The following is a 17,997-nucleotide window of genomic DNA, read 5'->3' as shown; positions in this document are numbered from 1 at the left end:
GACCCCCCTGGCCGACCCCCACGACACCCCCAACCCCCTTCCCCGTACCTTTCTGTAGTTGGCCAGACAGACGGGAGCCAAACCCGCCTGTCCGGCAGGCAGCCAACGACGGAATGAGGCTGGATTGGCCCATCCGTCCCAAAGCTCCGCCTACTGGTGGGGCCTAAGGCGCCTGGGCCAATCAGAATAGGCCCGGGAGCCTTAGGTCCCTCCTGGGGGCAGGGCCTGAGGCACATGGTCGGGTTGGGCCCATGTGCCTCAGGCCCCGCCCCCAGGAGGGACCTAAGGCTCCCGGGCCTATTCTGATTGGCCCAGGCGCCTTAGGCCCCACCAGTAGGCGGAGCTTTGGGACGGATGGGCCAATCCGGCCTCATTCCGTCGCTGGCTGCCTGCCGGACAGGCGGGTTTGGCTCCCGTCTGTCCGGCCAACTACAGAAAGGTACGGGGAAGGGGGTTGGGGGTGTCGTGGGGGTCGGCCAGGGGGGTCGCGGGTCGGCTGGGGGGGCGGTCGGAGGTTCTTGGGGGGGGCGGTCGTTGGGGGGAGGGAGGGTTTGCGTCGAGGGCAGGAGGGCCTGGGATCCCTCCTGCCCGTAATGTAGTGCAGGGTGGGGTTAGGGGGTCGCCGTGGCCAGGAGGACTTGGGCTCCCTCCTGGCCCGATATTGTCGGGGAGTTGGGGAATCGGCGGGGCAAGGGGGCTTGGGCTCCTTTTTGCCCCGATCGTGTCGGGGAGTCGGGGGGGCAAGAGGGAGCCAGGCGGAGAGAGGGCAGTTAAGCGCAGTGCCTGCGCGGAAGGATGCAGCTCGGGCGACTTCGTTGTGTGAAACGAAGTTCGTTGTAGGGAGCAAGACATAAAGTTCGTTGTGTGAAGCGTTCGCTGTGCGAGGCGTTCGTTATGCGAGGCACCACTGTACAAACAAACTCTAAGATGCAAGACTCTGCATGCAGTTCAACCCCAGAGGAAAAGAAACAAATGCATTTCTTCCTGAACAGACAGCAGATGTAAATCAATCACTAAATTAAAAAATAAAATAATTCCCCCTATTGTGGTTGTCTCCCTCCCTCCATGCTGTGGCTTGCCTTCTGGCCTGCCCCCAGGTGTTATCTTCGGGCCGGCTCCCTCTTCCTCAGTGCTGCAGTGCACAAAGCTGTGGGCAGCAGCTCCTTGCGTGTCCCGCACCTCATCTGGAAGCCTTCCCTCTGACGTTGCGATGTCGGAGAGAAGGCTTCCGGTTCAGGTGCAGGATGCGCGTAGGAGCCTCTGCCCATGGCTTTGTGCACTGCAGCACTGAGGAGGAGGAAGCCGGCCTGAAGACAACGCTGCATCGATCGCACCGTGGACAGGCAGCTGAAGAGCACTGTCTGGGGCCCGATGCACCTGCTGGCCCTGTGGAACAGCAGGAAATTTCTGCGGACCGGCACTGGCCTACGGACCAGTGGGTTGAAGAACACTGTCTTAAAGTATTTTACATCGTTTCGTTTGGTTAATGAATGAAAATTGTGAGAGTCTCGGATATGATTCTGATGTAGGTATATGGACTGGCCACGCTTGTAGGGGAGGACTGCAGGCCCAGGGTGGTGGTCTGCCAATACCTTCCTGTTGCTTGTGGAATTACATGTAATAGCCTGTACACTTTACTGCCCTTATGAGCTAGAGCTTTTTCTCGGGCAGCCCTAGATGCATGGGATAAATTACATTGGAATGAAGTTTAAACTTATACAGTTAGTTTTAAAAGGCATCTGCAATTATTGTTTTCTTATCGGGCTTTTGGCTAGTTGATGGCACTGGATAATTAATTGTAGGCTGGCTATTGCTTTCTCTTAGGCTATTGTTTGTGTTGTGCTCTTAAGAAATTGGAAAACTGGGCATCCAAATGGCAGATGAAATTTAATATGGACAAATGCAAAGTGATGCATATTGGGAGGAATAACCCAAATCATAGTTACCAAATGCTAGGGTCCTCCTTGGAGATCAGTACCCAAGAGAAAGATCTGGGTATCATTGTAGACAATATGCTGAAATCTTCTGCCCAATGTGCAGCGGCAGCCAAAAAAGCATCCAAGATGCTAGGAATTATTAGAAAAGGGATGGTTAACAAGACTAAGAATGTTATAATGCCTTTGTATTGCTCTATGGTGCAACCTCACCTTGAGTATTGCATTCAGTTCTGGTTATGCTATTTCAAAAAAGACATAGCGTAACTAGGAAAGGTTCAAAGCAGAGCAACCAAGATGATAAAAGGGATGGAACTCTCATATAAGGAAAGACTAAAGATGTTGGGGCTCTTCAGCTTGGAAAAGAGACAAGTGAGGGGAGATTGAAGTCTACAAAATCCTGAGTGATGTACAATGGGTACAAGTGGATTGATCTTTTACTTCACAAAAATTACAAAGACTAGGGAACACAAAGTTACAGGGAGATACAGTGGTACCTTGGTTTATGAGCATAATTTGTTACAGAAGCATGCTCGTAAACCAAAATACTCGTATATCAAAGTGAGTTTCCCCATAGGAACTAAGGGAAACTCGCTTGATACGTTCCCACCCCTCCCCCCCCACCCCCCGAGGCCAGCGGCGCTGCTCTACCCCCCCCCCCCGAGAACTGGCATTGCTCCCCCCAAAGGCACCCTCCCTGCATGATCCGCTTGCGTTACACCCCCCGCCGCGATCTGAAATCCCCCAGCACCCACCCGAACACGCTGCTTACCCCCCATCTGGCCACCGGCACCAACGCACAGGACATGCCGGTGCCCGAAGATCTTCGTCCTCTTCTTTGCTGGGCCTTGAGCATCTGCGCATGCTCAAGGCTTTCGAGTTCACGCTCTCTTCAAGAGCAACGCGAGCGGGGGGATGCCAGATTGGGGGGGGGGAGGGTGCCGGATTGCGGGGGGCACCGCTCGCAAATTGAGGCAAGCTCGGTTTCCGAGGCGCCGATTTTGCGAATGTTTTGCTCGTCTTGCAAAACACTCGCAAACCGGTGCACTCGTAAACTGAGGTACCACTCACTATACTTTGAAACCAATGGAAATATTATTTCACTCAGAGAATAGTTAAGCTCTGGAATGCATTGCCAGAAGATGTGATAAGAGCAGTTAACATAGCTGGTTTTAAAAAAGGTTTGGACAAGTTCCTGGAGGAGAAGTCCATAATCTGCTATTGAGACAGACATAGGGGAAGCTACGTTTTGCACTGGGTTGGTAGCATGAAATATTGCTACAATTTTTTTTTTTTTTGCCAAGTACTTGTTTGATTTGATTTATTATATTTGATATTCCGCTAGCACATACGTATTAAGCTGGAATACAATAGAAATAAAGAATTATCCCTGGACTGGCCACCGTGATGGACCATTGGTTTGATCAGTAAGGTTTATGTTTTTAAGTGTGATCTTATATGTCCCCCATCCTCCCCCAGAATAGTAGATGGTATGGGATATAAATATTTTTAAATTAAATTAAATGTGTTCTGCTATGCCTGCAGAATTATAATTCCAGTACATAAAGCACATGAGTTCTGAACCTGTGGGTAGTGCATCTTCACCAGCCTGTATTGAAAAAATTCCTTCAGAGGACCATATGCTTTCAGGTCCTTTAGTGCCACCTACAGACATGACCTGGGGCCCCATTCACTCCTGTCTGCTCCTCTCCAATTCAAGGAGCTCCTTCCCTTCCAGATTGGTCAAATCCAGATGCAGTTCCTAATTCGGATTTTGATCAACCTCCTCAATTGTTATTCTCTGTGCAGCCAGTTCCAACAGAGGAATACTCTTATCCAAAATTTTTGCAGAAGGATTCTTCCCTGCTTAGTCTTAGTCCTTTTTGACTCCTCACTCTCTTTCTATTTTTTAATAATCTTTATTCATTTTTACATCTTACAATCCCAGTTTTTCCAGTTTCGTGTAATCAGTTGTATAGCTGTACTTGTCATAATTAAAAAGAGACGTCTTTTATTTTTATCTAGGGGATCTTTAATATGCAAAATAGTACCGCAAATTATTATTTCATAACTTAAAGGAATCTCAGAATTTAAAATATTATTAATTTTTCCCCAAATTGATTTCCCAAAAATCAGAATTTAAGGGCAGTAAAACAATAGATGGTCTAATGTTCCTATGTCAAGGTGACAGTGCCAGCATCTATTAGATCTAGAATTATCTAATTTATTCAACCTAACTGGGGCCCAAAAAGAACGATGTAACAAAAAGAACCAAGTTTGTTTCATAGATGCTGACGCCGTACACCTCATCCTCCAAGACCAAATACGTGGCCATCGAGATGTAGAAATATACTGCTTAATCTCAATGCTCCAAATATCCCTAAGAGCATTTTGGGTTTCTTATTCATAAGTTCAGATATTAATTTATACCACTTGGCGGCTTGATGCCCTAGCATTTCCGCTTAAAAGCAGAGGAATTGCAGACTAAAAAAATTTTAAATTACGCCATTCAGGGAACCCTTTCTGAATAGCCTGTTTCAGTTGCAACCATTTATAAAATTGAAATTTTGAGATCCCAAAAGATTGTTGCAACCGTGAAAAATCAATCAGTTTTCCATTTGAAATAACATCCTCTAATGTTCTTATGCCTGCTTGCATCCAATCTTTCCATGCAATTTTTGAACCGCCTATTTGTATCTTGGAGTTGAGCCATAGCGATTGACACAAATATTTCTCTATAGGAATTTCAGTTAATTTATTTATGCATCTCAGGGTCTTCCAAGTATCCAAAATAATGTTATTATCTTTAGCATAACTGGGTAATTTAATGTCTAATCGCATTGGGGACATAATTTTCCATTCCAAAATTAACCACTCTGTATAATGTTCCATGAGATCAGGTAGGATCCAGTACATACCCTGACGCAGAATATAAGCCTGATGATACCTATAGAAATTTGGAAAATTTACCCCTCCCTCCTCAATTGTTTTTTGTAAAGATACTAAGGCTATTCTAGCAGTTTTGCCCCTCCAAATAAATTTAATAAGAATACTGTTCAATTTTTTATAAAAAGAACTTTGAAAATAGATTGGTAGTATTCCCATTTGATAACATACCACAGGCAAAAAGCACAGTTACTTACCGTAACAGGTGTTATCCAGGGACAGCAGGCATATATTCTCACACATGGGTGACGTCATCTACGGAGCCCCAGCGCGGACAGCTTTTTCAGCAAACTTGCTAGAAGTTTCAAGTTTGCACACTGCACCACGCATGTGCTAGCCTTCTCGCCACTAGAGGGCGCATCCCCACCTCGTGGTCCTCAGTTCCATATCCAGCAAAGAAAAGCCATCCCCGGGGAGGCGGGCGGGTTGTGAGAATATATGCCTGCTGTCCCTGGATAACACCTGTTACGGTAAGTAACTGTGCTTTATCCCAGGACAAGCAGGCATGATATTCTCACACATGGGTGACCTCCAAGCCAACCAGACAGAGGGCAGGTGGGAAGATGGCAATTTAGGAAAACAGGTTACGTAACACCGACTGGCCAAACCGGCCGTCACTCCTGGACAAGGAGTCCAAACAGTAGTGGGAGGTGAACGTATGAACCAAAGACCAGGTGGCAGCTTTACATATGTCCTCCATAGGAGTAGAACGGAGGAAAGCAACCGAAGCTGCCATCGCCCGGACCTTATGACCCGTGACTCGACCCGAGAGCGGGAGACCAGCCTGAGCGTAGCAAAAAGAGATACAAGCAGCTAACCAGTTGGACAAGGTACGCTTGGAAACCGGATGTCCTATCCGATTAGGATCAAAGGACAAAAACAATTGAGGAACCTTCCGATGAGACTTAGTACGTTGGAGATAAAAAGCCAACGCCCTCTTACAGTCAAGCGTGTGAAGCGCCGTTTCACCAGGATGAGAATGGGGCTTTGGAAAAAATACCGGAAGAACAATGGACTGATTGAGGTGGAAATCAGACACAACCTTAGGTAAAAATTTAGGATGGGTGCGAAGAACCACCTTGTCATGATGAAACACCGTGAAAGGAGGGTCCGCCACCAAAGCCTGTAGCTCGCAAATCCGACGAGCGGACGTGAGCGCAATCAAAAAGACTACTTTCCAAGAAAGAAATTTAAGAAGAGCTTTATCGATAGGCTCAAAAGGAGGTTTCATCAGTTGAGCCAAAACCACGTTAAGATCCCATACCACAGGGGGAGGCTTGAGAGGGGGATGAACATTCACAAGACCTCTCATGAAACGAGAAACCAGAGGATGCAAGGAGAGGGAACGACCCTCGAGATGTTGATGAAATGCAGCAATTGCACTAAGATGCACTCGAATAGAAGTCGTCTTCAGACCAGAATTCGAGAGATGCAACAGATATTCCAGGACCGAAGTTACAGGGACTGAATCCGGGTCCAGGTGGTTGGTGGAGCACCAAGAAGAAAATCTGGTCCACTTCTGGGAATAGCAAAGCCTAGTCGATACCTTGCGAGAGGCCTCTAGGATTTCCCGCACTGAGTGAGAAACCGGAATCGAAGTCAAGGAGAAAGGAACCAAGCGGTCAGATGTAACGACTGAAGATTGGGATGTAACAGCGAACCCCGACTCTGAGACAGCAGAGAGGGAAAGACAGGCAGAAGTAGAGGCTCCCTGACACTGAGTTGCAGGAGCAGGGAGAACCAGTGTTGTCTTGGCCAACGAGGCGCAATGAGAATCATAGTGGCTTTGGTCGATTTTAGATGAACCAGCGTTCTCAAAATCAGAGGAAAAGGAGGAAATGCATACAGGAACCTCCCCTCCCAGTCGAGAAGAAAAGCATCGGCCTCGAGACGGTCCTGGGAGTACATCCGAGAGCAGTAGAGGGGTAGTTTGCAAGTCTCGGGCGAAGCAAACAGATCCACCTGAGGAGTCCCCCATCGGTCGAAGACCTCGCGGAGGACTCGGGAATTCAGAGACCACTCGTGCGGTTGGAGGAGACGACTGAGCTTGTCTGCCAGACAATTCAGCTCTCCCTGAATGTAAACCGCCCGCAAGAAAATGTTCTGAGAGACGGCCCATGTCCAAAGCCGTAGGGCTTCCTGGCACAGAGGCCAAGAGCCCGTCCCGCCTTGTTTGTTGACGTAATACATGGCCACCTGGTTGTCTGTCCGAACGAGAACCACTCGATCGTGCAGGAGGTGACCGAAGGTCCGAGCGGCCAGATAAATGGCCCGAAGTTCCAACACGTTGATGTGACACCGACGATCCGTGGCCGACCATCGGCCCTGCGTTCGTAAACCGTCCAGATGAGCCCCCCACGCATACTCCGAAGAGTCCGTGGTTAGGACCTTGCAATGCGGAGGGACGCGAAAGAGCAAACCTCCGGACAGATTGGTAGAGCTGGTCCACCAACGGAGCGAGCGTCTGAAAGACGGAGTCACCGTCAAGCGTCGAGACAGAGGGTCGCGGTCCTGACGCCATTGCGAGGCCAAGGTCCACTGAGGGATCCTCAGGTGCAACCGAGCAAATGGGGTCACTTGGACTGTCGACGCCATGTGCCCCAAAAGCACCATCATGCGTCGAGCCGACACTACCTGCAGTTGCGAAACCTGCCGGCCCAGGCGGAGCAGGGCCTCCAGTCGTGGGGAAGGAAGGAAGGCACGGAGAAGAACCGTGTCCAGCACGGCCCCTATAAACTGGAGGGATTGAGTCGGCTGCAAGTGAGACTTGGGAAAGTTCACCTCGAACCCCAGACCCTGAAGAAACGTGATAGTCTGTTGGGTCGCTGAAATAACCCCCTCCCTTGTCGGGGCCTTGATCAGCCAATCGTCCAGATAGGGGAAGACCTGCAACCCCCGGGAACGCAGAGCAGCCGCGACCACTACCATGCATTTCGTGAATACCCGAGGGGATGAAGCCAGACCGAAGGGTAGTACACGGTATTGGAGGTGCAAATCCCCGACCTGAAATCTTAAAAACTTCCGAAAGTCGGGATGCACCGGAACATGGGTGTACGCTTCCTTCAAATCGAGGGAGCACATCCAGTCCCCCTCTTCCAACAGGGAATATAGAATCGGAAGCGATAACATGCGGAACTTCTCCCGGACCAGGAACTTGTTGAGCTTCCGGAGGTCCAAAATGGGGCGTAGGTCCCCGGTCTTTTTGGGGACCAAAAAGTAACGGGAATAAAATCCCCGGCCTCGCTGATCGAGAGGCACCCTTTCGACCGCCCGAAGGCTCAACAAGGCCCCGGCTTCCTCTCGGAGAAGGGTCAACTGGCTTCGATTGGACGGGCACGCCCCGGGGGGCCTGTCTGTAGGCTGTTTGGAGAAGTTTAACGAATAGCCCTCTGAGACGGTCCGGAGCACCCATGCGTCTGACGTAATCCCAGACCAAGTCCCGGCAAAAGCCGTGAGCCGACCCCCGATGGGGAGGGGGTTGAGCGACCTCGCGGCGGGGGCCAGCCCCCGGCCGCTCATCCCGTCAAAAAGACGGCGCCGGTTTGGACACCCCCTGCGCAGCGGGTTTGGTGGGTCCCCCTCTACCCTGTTGGGAAGGGCGACGGGGTGGAGGCCTCGAAAAGGCCGGTGTGGATTTTTGAGGGTACCGCCTAGGCGGCTGTTTAAAAGGCCTCTGAGCCGGCGGCTTAGGCTTCGGACGAACTAGAGACGCCAGAGAGCGTTCCTGCTCAGAAAGCTTCTTGGTGGCCGCATCCAGGGAGTCGTCGAATAACTCCGACCCGATGCAGGGTAGATTGGCCAAGCGCTCCTGCAAGTTAGGGTCCATCTCGAGGGTCCGTAGCCACGCCAGCCGGCGCATGGCTACTGCACAAGCCGAGACCCTCGAGGCAAGCTCAAAGGCGTCATACACCGCATGAAACAGATAGAATCTGAGCTGGGATAGGTTTGACGCAAAGGTGGCAAATTTATCCCTGTGCGACTCCGGGATCACCCCCTGAAAATCCGGCAGATCCTTGACCATGGACCTGAGGTAGGAAGAGTAGGCGAAAGCATAGTTGAGGACCCTTGTGGCCATCTGGGAATTCGCGTACAGACGACGGCCGAATTTATCTAGGGTCCGACCTTCTCTCCCCGGGGGGACAGCAGCCGAGACTCTAGAAGGCTGCGTGCGCTTAAGAGCCGACTCCACCAAGAGCGACTGATGGGAGAGTTGCCCCTTGTCAAACCCTTTAGGGGGAAGGGTCCGGTATTTGGATTCCATCTTGGTGGGCACTACCGCCACTGTAAGAGGGGTCTCAAGGTTCCGCAGCAAGGTTTGAAGGAGGACCTTGTGAAGTGGGAGGCGGGGGGATTCCCGTTGAGGGGCAGGAGAATCCTGTTCCTCCAAAAATTCTGAGGTATAGTGTGACCCTGCCGACAGGTCCACCCCCAAAGCCTTCGCCATGTCATGGACAAACTTAGAAAAAGAAGAGGTCCGTGCAGGCGGGGAGGGTGACCGAGACTTCTCGACGGAGCCGAAAGGAGAGGCCTGGCGAGAATACCCGAACTGTCCCCCGGACCCCGAACCCCAAGAGGCACGCTCCCGTGACCTCGAAGGAGTCGGGGACACCGTCCGGCGAAGAGACCCCCGTGGGGAACCCCCCGGGGTACGGGGTATGGAGGCCCGTCCCTTCCGCCTCGGTGAGGAGGCACGGGAACTCTCCCTGATCGGGGACCGTAAAAGATCTGGGTTGTCGAGGCGGAGTTCCTCGACACGCAAGGCTCCGGTCTCGGGCGGGGTCGAACGACGACTCCTCCGAGGCGAGGCTCGAGACCGCTTAGACCTTTTAAGACGGTGCTTCGCCCGAGGCTTACTCGAGGGCGAGGATCCCCGTGACGACCTCGGGGACGAGGAGGAGGAGATCCGGCGTACCCGGCGCTGCTTGTCTCGGGATCGCACACTGACCTCGGGCTGTCTCACCGGGGTCGGGTCCGAGGGAAGCGTCGAGGTCGAGGCTGAGGGAGCTTCGGCCGCCGAGAGGCCGGTGCCCGAGGCCGAGGTCACCAACTGCGGGGCCCCCGAGACCGAAGTCGAGGCCGAAGCCTGCTGCAAGGTCTCAATGGCCCCGGAAAGCTCCGAGGAGATCAAAGCGCGAAGCAACTCCTGGAACGCCGGGACAGTGATACCCGGAGGCAACACCTGGGGGCGCTCCGCAGAGGGCGACCTCGGTTTCGAGTATTCCCTCGGGGCTAACCCCTTCGACACCTTGGGCTGGGTCGAGATCTGCGGTCCCGCCGAGGACGAGCCCGAGGATGGCTTCCTGTTAGATGAAACTGAGGAAGGAAGTGGAGACTTACCCGGGGCTTGCTTCTGCGAGGCAACCAGCTTCGCGGGAGCCGAGGGGTCCGACGTCGAGGCCGAGGTCGAGGCCGGGGCCGAAGCCGAGGCCGAGCTCGAGGCCTTCCCCGTCGGGGTATCGACGGTAAAGAGATCCGCCATGCGGGCCTTGCGCCGAGTAAGGGCCCGTTTCTGGAAAGTGGCGCACTTAGGGCACGATGCTGTCGGGTGATGGGGCCCCAAACACCGAATACAGCACCTGTGAGGGTCAGTGATGGACAAAAGTCTATCACACTTACCACACTTTTTAAAACCCGTTACGGGTCGGGACATGGGCCCAAAACAAGGCCGGGAACAGACGAGGTTCCTCGGCCACGGCTACCGGGAGCCCCCGGAGCGAAAGAAAAAAGAGATGTTTTTTTTTTTTTTTTTTTTTTTGAGAATTAAAGAAAACAAAGACAGAAAATAAACGTAGCGCAGCGACCGCGTCGAAATTCCGAACACAGCCGCGGCGACAGAAGGCAAAAGTAGCACAATTTTATCCACAGGGCTTCTGGCTCCGCGGATGAAAATGAACTGAGGACCACGAGGTGGGGATGCGCCCTCTAGTGGCGAGAAGGCTAGCACATGCGTGGTGCAGTGTGCAAACTTGAAACTTCTAGCAAGTTTGCTGAAAAAGCTGTCCGCGCTGGGGCTCCGTAGATGACGTCACCCATGTGTGAGAATATCATGCCTGCTTGTCCTGGGATAATCATCATTTTCACCGTTTGAACTCTCCCCCACCAAGATATATGTAACAGATTCCATTGCTCACACATTTGTCATCTTTAATAATAAATATTTTTCATTTATCTTTATTGTTTCTTCCAGTGACTTGTAAATCCATATTTCTAAATATTTTATACCCTTTTCTTTCCAAAGAAAAGGGAAGTGATCAAACAATCCTTTTTGAGAATGTATATTAAGAAGGACTTCTGATTTATTCCAATTTATTTTATATCCTGAAAACTTTCCAAATCTTTCGATCAAATCCAATAAATGTGGAATAGTAAATTCTGGATTTCTCAAATGCAGCAAAATATCATCTGCATATGCAGAAACTTTGTATTCCCGACCAGCATAAGGAATACCCTGAATCTCATCTGCTTGTTGAATAGCCAATAATAAAGGTTCCAATACAATATCAAACAACAGAGGAGATGAGGGACAGCCCTGCCTAACTCCCCTCTCCAGACGAAAACCAACAGAAAAAGAATTATTTATATACAGTCTGGCCAAAAGGGAGCTATTCAAAGCTTTGATCATTTGTATAAATCCAGAGCCCACTCCAAACCATTTCATTGCTTGATACAGAAAAGTCCATTCTACACGATCAAATGCCTTTTCCACATCCAAAGATACAGAGAAGGCAGGATCTTCCATGGATTTTGTCAATGTCAAGATATGAAGAGCCAATCTAGTGTTATATAAAGAATGTCTATGAGCAACAAATCCAGTTTGATGCATATCTATAATGTAAGGGAGAGCCTTAGCCATACGCAGGGCCAATAACTTAGCCAACAGTTTTCCATCAACATTTATCAAATATATTGTCCTGTAGTTTGAAACCAATAAAGGATCTTTATTTGGCTTTGGCAAAACTATAGTCAAAGATTCTGCCATAGTACCTGAAATGCAGCCTTTACTCAATTGAACCTGATATAAATTTAATAAATAAGGCAGTAATATATTTTGAAATGATTTATAAAACTCCACAGTGTAGCTATCCCCTCCTGGAGCGGATCCAACTCTAAGGGACTTCAATGCTGTCTGAATCTCCTTTGATGTAATAGGTGCATCAAGAGATCCTTTTATATGCTCGGGAACTTTAGGACCCTTAATTGAATTCAAAAATTCTAAACCATCAAGTTCTTTATTTGAATAAAGCTCAGAAGAATACAAAGCCTTATAATATTTCAAAAATTGTTTTAAAATATTATCAATTTTAGAATGAGTAACCCCATTTTCGTCTGTAATAGCCACAATCTTTACTTTTCTTTTTTTTTTTTGCTTTTAAATAATTAGCCAATAATCTTCCCGCTTTATTCGAGTTTACATAATACAAAGCCTGTTGATTAAATAATTCCTTCCTGGCCCATTTAGAAGAAATCTAATTAGATTTGTATTTAGCTTTTAAGAGGGACTGAAATGTATTTTGTTCCCATTTTATTGTTAATTTTGCCTCTAATTCTTTAATCTTTTTCTCCAATTCAGAAAATTCTTTTTTAGATTGAATGTTAACATGAGCCGAATATGAAATTATATACCCTCTCATGATAGCTTTAAAAGCATCCCATAAAGTCCCCAGTGAAATTTCATCCAAGGAATTTAATTGAAAATATTCCTCCATTTTTATATTAAATTCTTCTATAAATTTTGTATCTTCAAGCAATGTATTATTAAACTTCCAAACAGGTCTTTTTCCATCTTGTTCCTTCAATTCAAGTTCAATCCAGGCTCCACCATGATCTGATAAAATAATTGGATCTATGGTAGCTGTTTTAACCTGTTGTACTAGATTATCTGAAACAAAAATATAATCAGTCCTAGAAAATGATTTATGAACATATGAACAAAAAGAAAATTTCCGAGCATTAAAGTGTAAAATTCTCCAGATGTCTTTCAGTCCACAGACTTGAATCAAATTATCCAATCCTTATGAATTTATCAGTCTACTTGGTTTTTTATCCAATAAAGTTTCCACAACAGCATTAAAATCTCCCGCCACTACTAAATTAGCTGTAGCCAGAGGTAGAAGAATATGTTGGAGTGTTTTAAAAAATTCAATTTAATTTGAATTAGGACCATAAATATTAAAAAGCGTCAAGAGTTTCTTTGCCTGAATTCATTTTCACATGTACCCACCTACCCATAGGATCAGCTGAAATCAATTTAAATGATGCATTACATTTTTTGCTTACTAATATAGCAAACCCCCCCCCCCCCGTTTTTCCCTACAGCATGAGCATAAAAACATTTTTTTACCCAACCTCCTAACTTTTTAGATTCTATATCAGATAAATGGGTCTCTTGAATAAAATAAATATCCGCATTGTTTTTAATAAAATTAACGTTTAATGTAAATATTTTCATATACATTTTTTAAAATTATAATTAAAAATTCTTTTTTCATGTTACAATTTATAATATAACCTCTGTACATCCAGGCCCCCCCCCCTCCTACATCCCTCCCCTCACCCTCCCCCCATCTCCTAAAATAATACGAATACTTGAAAGTGCTTATCAAGACTAGCGATTAACAACTCCTCCTCAGGCATATAAATAAGCATATTAGAAAATTGTAGATTTTCCCCATATTATTACCATATATATTTAAAACAAAACAACTTTAACAGAATTGTTAAATAAATTGAAATGAAAAGATCTTAGTTTATTACATCTAATTAAGATCTAAACAAGGAAAAATATCATATTTTTAAAAGTAAAAATATAAAAGTTTTTATCTCTGAATATTGAATAGTTAATCAAACTTTCTGTTTAATTACAAATAATTAAATACAACTAATAAAGAATAGCACAAATATGTTTTCAATAATATAACACCCCATATCATTTGAGTTAATGTCCTATATATGTCTACGAATTCAAATTTTAACTTAATACCCCCTAAATAATAAATATTAATAACATAAACTCTTATAAAATTGCATTATATGATATTTATCGATTAAAATAAATGAACATTATACATTAAAATTAATTACTTAGACCCATTTTAACTTATTATCCCTTCAAATATTACATGAACACTAAATCACTTTTCCCATTACATATTAAAAAGATCTTAATATATGTCCTTTATATCTATCTTCAAACTTATTCGTAAAAAGATTTTAATACACCTAGGATCAAATTCATTAAATATGAACCAATTGATTACATATTTTAAAAATAACAATTATATTAATATATTGACTAAATTAACTCTTCAAACTTACCATAGAAATATTTTATAAATCTTTGCATCCTATATAATTAATTACCCTCATTTTCAAGCTTAAAAATTATATTATATAGAAAATCATGAATTTATTTAATTTGTGCTATAAATTTATATGATATGGATTTATTATTAAGCATAACCAATTAATTATTTGAGAAATGTTATTTATATTAGAATAATCTTTATAAGAAATGAAGAACCCTACACAGCACCAATAAATAGGTTTGCCCCACCAGGGCCACTGTGTCCTGGTCCTCCAGGTCAAATATGATGGCTCTGGCGGAAGGCGGGTAGCCGCTGCTTGCAGCGCATCAGGCAGAAAGCCTTGCTGTCCCGCAGGAGCCGGTGCAGCTGCAGGCTCATCTCCAGGTAACGCATGTTATCCCAGGACAAGCAGGCAGCTATTCTTGACTGATGGGTGACGGCACCGACGGAGCCCCGGTACGGACAATTTTAGAGTGATTGCACTCTAAGAACTTTTTAGAAAGTTCTAGCTCGGCCGCACCGCGCACGCGCGAGTGCCTTCCCGCCCGACAGAGGCGCGCGGTCCCTCAGTTTCTTAGTTTCCGCGGAGCTAAGAAGACGCGTTTTCAACGGCTGTTGAAAATTTTTTCCTACTTGCCTTCCCGCTCGCGTAAACGTTTGGCTAATTTGCCTTTTTTCTTTCTTTTATTTTGTTTAAAAAAAAAAAAAAAATTCTTTCAATTTTTTCTTCAATTTCGGTTTTCCCCGGCGGGGCCTTCTGCCACCATCGAAGCCTCGGCCTTCGATTTGGCGGAAGCCGTTTTTCCTTTCATGCCCCCTCAACCGGGTTTTAAAAAGTGCCAGCGGTGTGCTAGGCCTATATCTCTCACGGACCCACACAACTGGTGTTTACAGTGTTTGGGTCCTGAGCATCAGGCCTCCTCTTGCACCCGCTGTGCTACTTTGAAAAAACGAACTTTAAAAAATCGCTTAATTCAACAGCGATTGTTGTTCGGTGCCGAGATGTCCGACCCCGTTCCTTCGACTCCGGCTTCGGCACCGATTCAGTCGGCACCCTCGTCTTCGACGCCGCGTGATTCCACACCGGCATCCCAACAGTCAGGTAAGCCGGCTAAGAAGCCTTCCCCGCTGGAACGTCTTCCGGCCTCGAGTGCAGTGAGCCCAATCCTGCCGCCGGTTCGACGCCAGCGGAAGCGCTCCGCCCCTATAGAGGTGAGTCCCTCGACATCGGGCTCCTCATCTCCGGGGCGTCGAGCGGCACCGCAGGTACCGCAGAAGAAAAAAGCGGTACCGGTGCCATCCCTCGATGACCGCATTACGGCCATCCTTCAGGTGCAGCTGAAGGAACAATTAGAACGACTCCTTCCTGCTATCATGACACCGAACCTTCCGGTGCCAGTTCGCACCGAGCCATCGGTACCGGTTGTTGAACAACCTGTATCGGTACCGATTGTGGAACCCGTTTTAACCGCTTCCACTGTTTCGGTACCGCTTCACCTAACCTCATCGGTATCGATGCCAGTCCTTGCACCGGAGCCGAGAGCTCACCATCAATCGGTGCAGACTTCGGCACCGGTGCGTCCGATAACTTCTCCGGACACGGTATCGATGAGGTCGGGTAAGTCGATACGCAAAACCCGACACATGCAAACATCGACACCTGAGTCTCGGGACCATTCTTCCCATGTAAGGGACCCTGATCTGTGGGGAGACTCAGAGGAACCCTTTCTTTCTGAAGGAGAATGTTCCTCAGAGGAGGAGGATTCGGCTGTCCCTGACCCATCCTCCAAACAGGCCACTTCCTCTTTCTCTAGTTTTTTGAAAGAGATGTGTGAGTCCTTGTCCATTCCTTTGGAGGCTGAATCCAAAAAGTCTAAAGCTTTTTTGGATGCCCTTGATTTTGATCAGCCTCCAAAGGAATTTTTGAAACTTCCCCTTCATGACATCCTAAGGGAAACTTTCTATAAGAATTTAGAGACTCCTTTAACTGTCCCAGGGGCCCCACGTAAACTGGATTCTCTATATAAGGTAATTCCCATTCCTGGGTTCGACAAACCTCAACTACCACATGAATCCTTATTTGTCGAATCCACCCTTAAAAAGACTTCAGGAGCCAGTGTATATGCATCTGTCCCTCCTGGCAGAGAAGGAAGGGCCATGGATAAATTTGGTAAGAGGCTCTACCAAAATGCTATGTTAGCTAATAGGGCTAGTAATTATGCTTTTCATTTTTCTTTTTATTTAAAGCATCTCCTTACCACCATGGCTTCTTTCGAGAAATATCTTCCTTCACGAAAGCATTCCGCTTTTCACACATGCTTGTCGTCTCTTCTCCAATTGCGTAAGTTTATGGTGAGATCCATATATGACACTTTTGAACTTACATCCAGAGCGACAGCAATGTCAGTAGCTATGCGTCGTTTGGCCTGGCTTCGGGTATCCGAGCTTGATGTTAACCATCAAGATCGGTTAGCCAATGCCCCATGTCTAGGGGATGAGCTCTTTGGGGATTCCATGGACTCAACCACACAAAAGCTCTCTGCTCATGAGACGCGCTGGGATACCCTGCTCAAAAATAAAAAGAAGCCTCCTCCGCCAAGACCATACAGGCAGCAATCGGCCTATCAACGCCGTTTCACAGCCCGTCCATTGCCTACCACTGCTCAACAACCTAGGCGTCAGAGACAACAGCAACGTCAGCCTCCCAGACAACAGCAACAGCAACAAGCTGTAAAACAACCTCCTCAGCAAAAGTCACAGCCCTTTTGACTTCATTCTCCGCAGTATAGCCAGTATCCCTATTCCTGCTCTCCTGCCTCAACCAATAGGAGGTCGACTTTCTCTGTTCCTCAGCCGGTGGGAAGTAATCACTTCGGACCAATGGGTCCTCAACATCATCCGCCACGGCTACTCTCTCAACTTTCAGACTCTCCCACCTCAAAGCCTGCCAAAAGAGTCTGCTTTGAACAGTCCTCAATCAGCCCTCCTTATTCAGGAGGTCCAATCCCTCCTCCTTCTGAACGCTATAGAGGAAGTTCCTCTAGATCAAAAGGGGCAGGGATTCTACTCCCGCTACTTTCTAGTTCCCAAAAAGACAGGAGATCTCAGACCCATCCTGGATCTTCGCGATCTCAACATTCATCTGGTAAAAGAAAAATTCAAGATGCTTTCTTTAGCCATCCTTTATCCCCTTCTAAATCAAAACGACTGGCTATGCTCCCTCGATCTCAAAGAGGCTTACACTCACATACCGATCAATGTAACCTCAAGACCATATCTCCGATTCATGATCAATCATTGTCATTACCAGTACAAGGTGCTGCCCTTCGGTCTTGCCTCATCTCCAAGGGTATTCACCAAATGTCTCATTGTGGTGGCGGCTTTTCTACGCTCTCACCACCTGCATGTATTTCCTTACCTGGACGATTGGTTGATCAAAGACACTTCTGCCCAAGCGGTCCTTCTGGCCACCAACCAAACCATCCAGTTTCTACAACTTCTGGGATTCGAGATCAATCTACCCAAATCCCATATCATTCCCACTCAGAGACTTCAATTCATTGGAGCGATCCTGGATACACTCCTCATGAGAGCTTTCCTGCCATCCAATCGTCTTCAGACCCTTCAGTCTCTATGTCACCAGGTACTTCCTCTGCCGTCCATCTCAGCAAGGCAAATGATGGTGCTCTTGGGACACATGGCATCCACAGTTCATGTCACACCTCATGCCCGTCTTCACCTGCGCACTCCTCAATGGACCCTTGCGACCCAGTGGTCCCAAGCGTCGGACCCTTGCTCACGACACATATCTG

At 47.3% G+C, this 17,997-nt stretch overlaps 1 protein-coding gene across 3 annotated transcripts in view; it reads left to right on the top strand.

Moving 5' to 3' along the window:
* TRAP1 (TNF receptor associated protein 1) overlaps positions 1–17,997 on the top strand; it is a 197,591-nt gene that overhangs the window by 70,919 nt on the left and 108,675 nt on the right. The window lies entirely within an intron of this gene.

The sequence above is a fragment of the Geotrypetes seraphini genome, chromosome 11 (genome assembly GCF_902459505.1).
Source record: "Geotrypetes seraphini chromosome 11, aGeoSer1.1, whole genome shotgun sequence".
Lineage (NCBI taxonomy): Eukaryota > Metazoa > Chordata > Amphibia > Gymnophiona > Dermophiidae > Geotrypetes > Geotrypetes seraphini.
The sequence above is the reverse complement of the archived record's forward strand: the minus strand, read 5'-3'. Positions and strand labels throughout refer to the sequence as shown.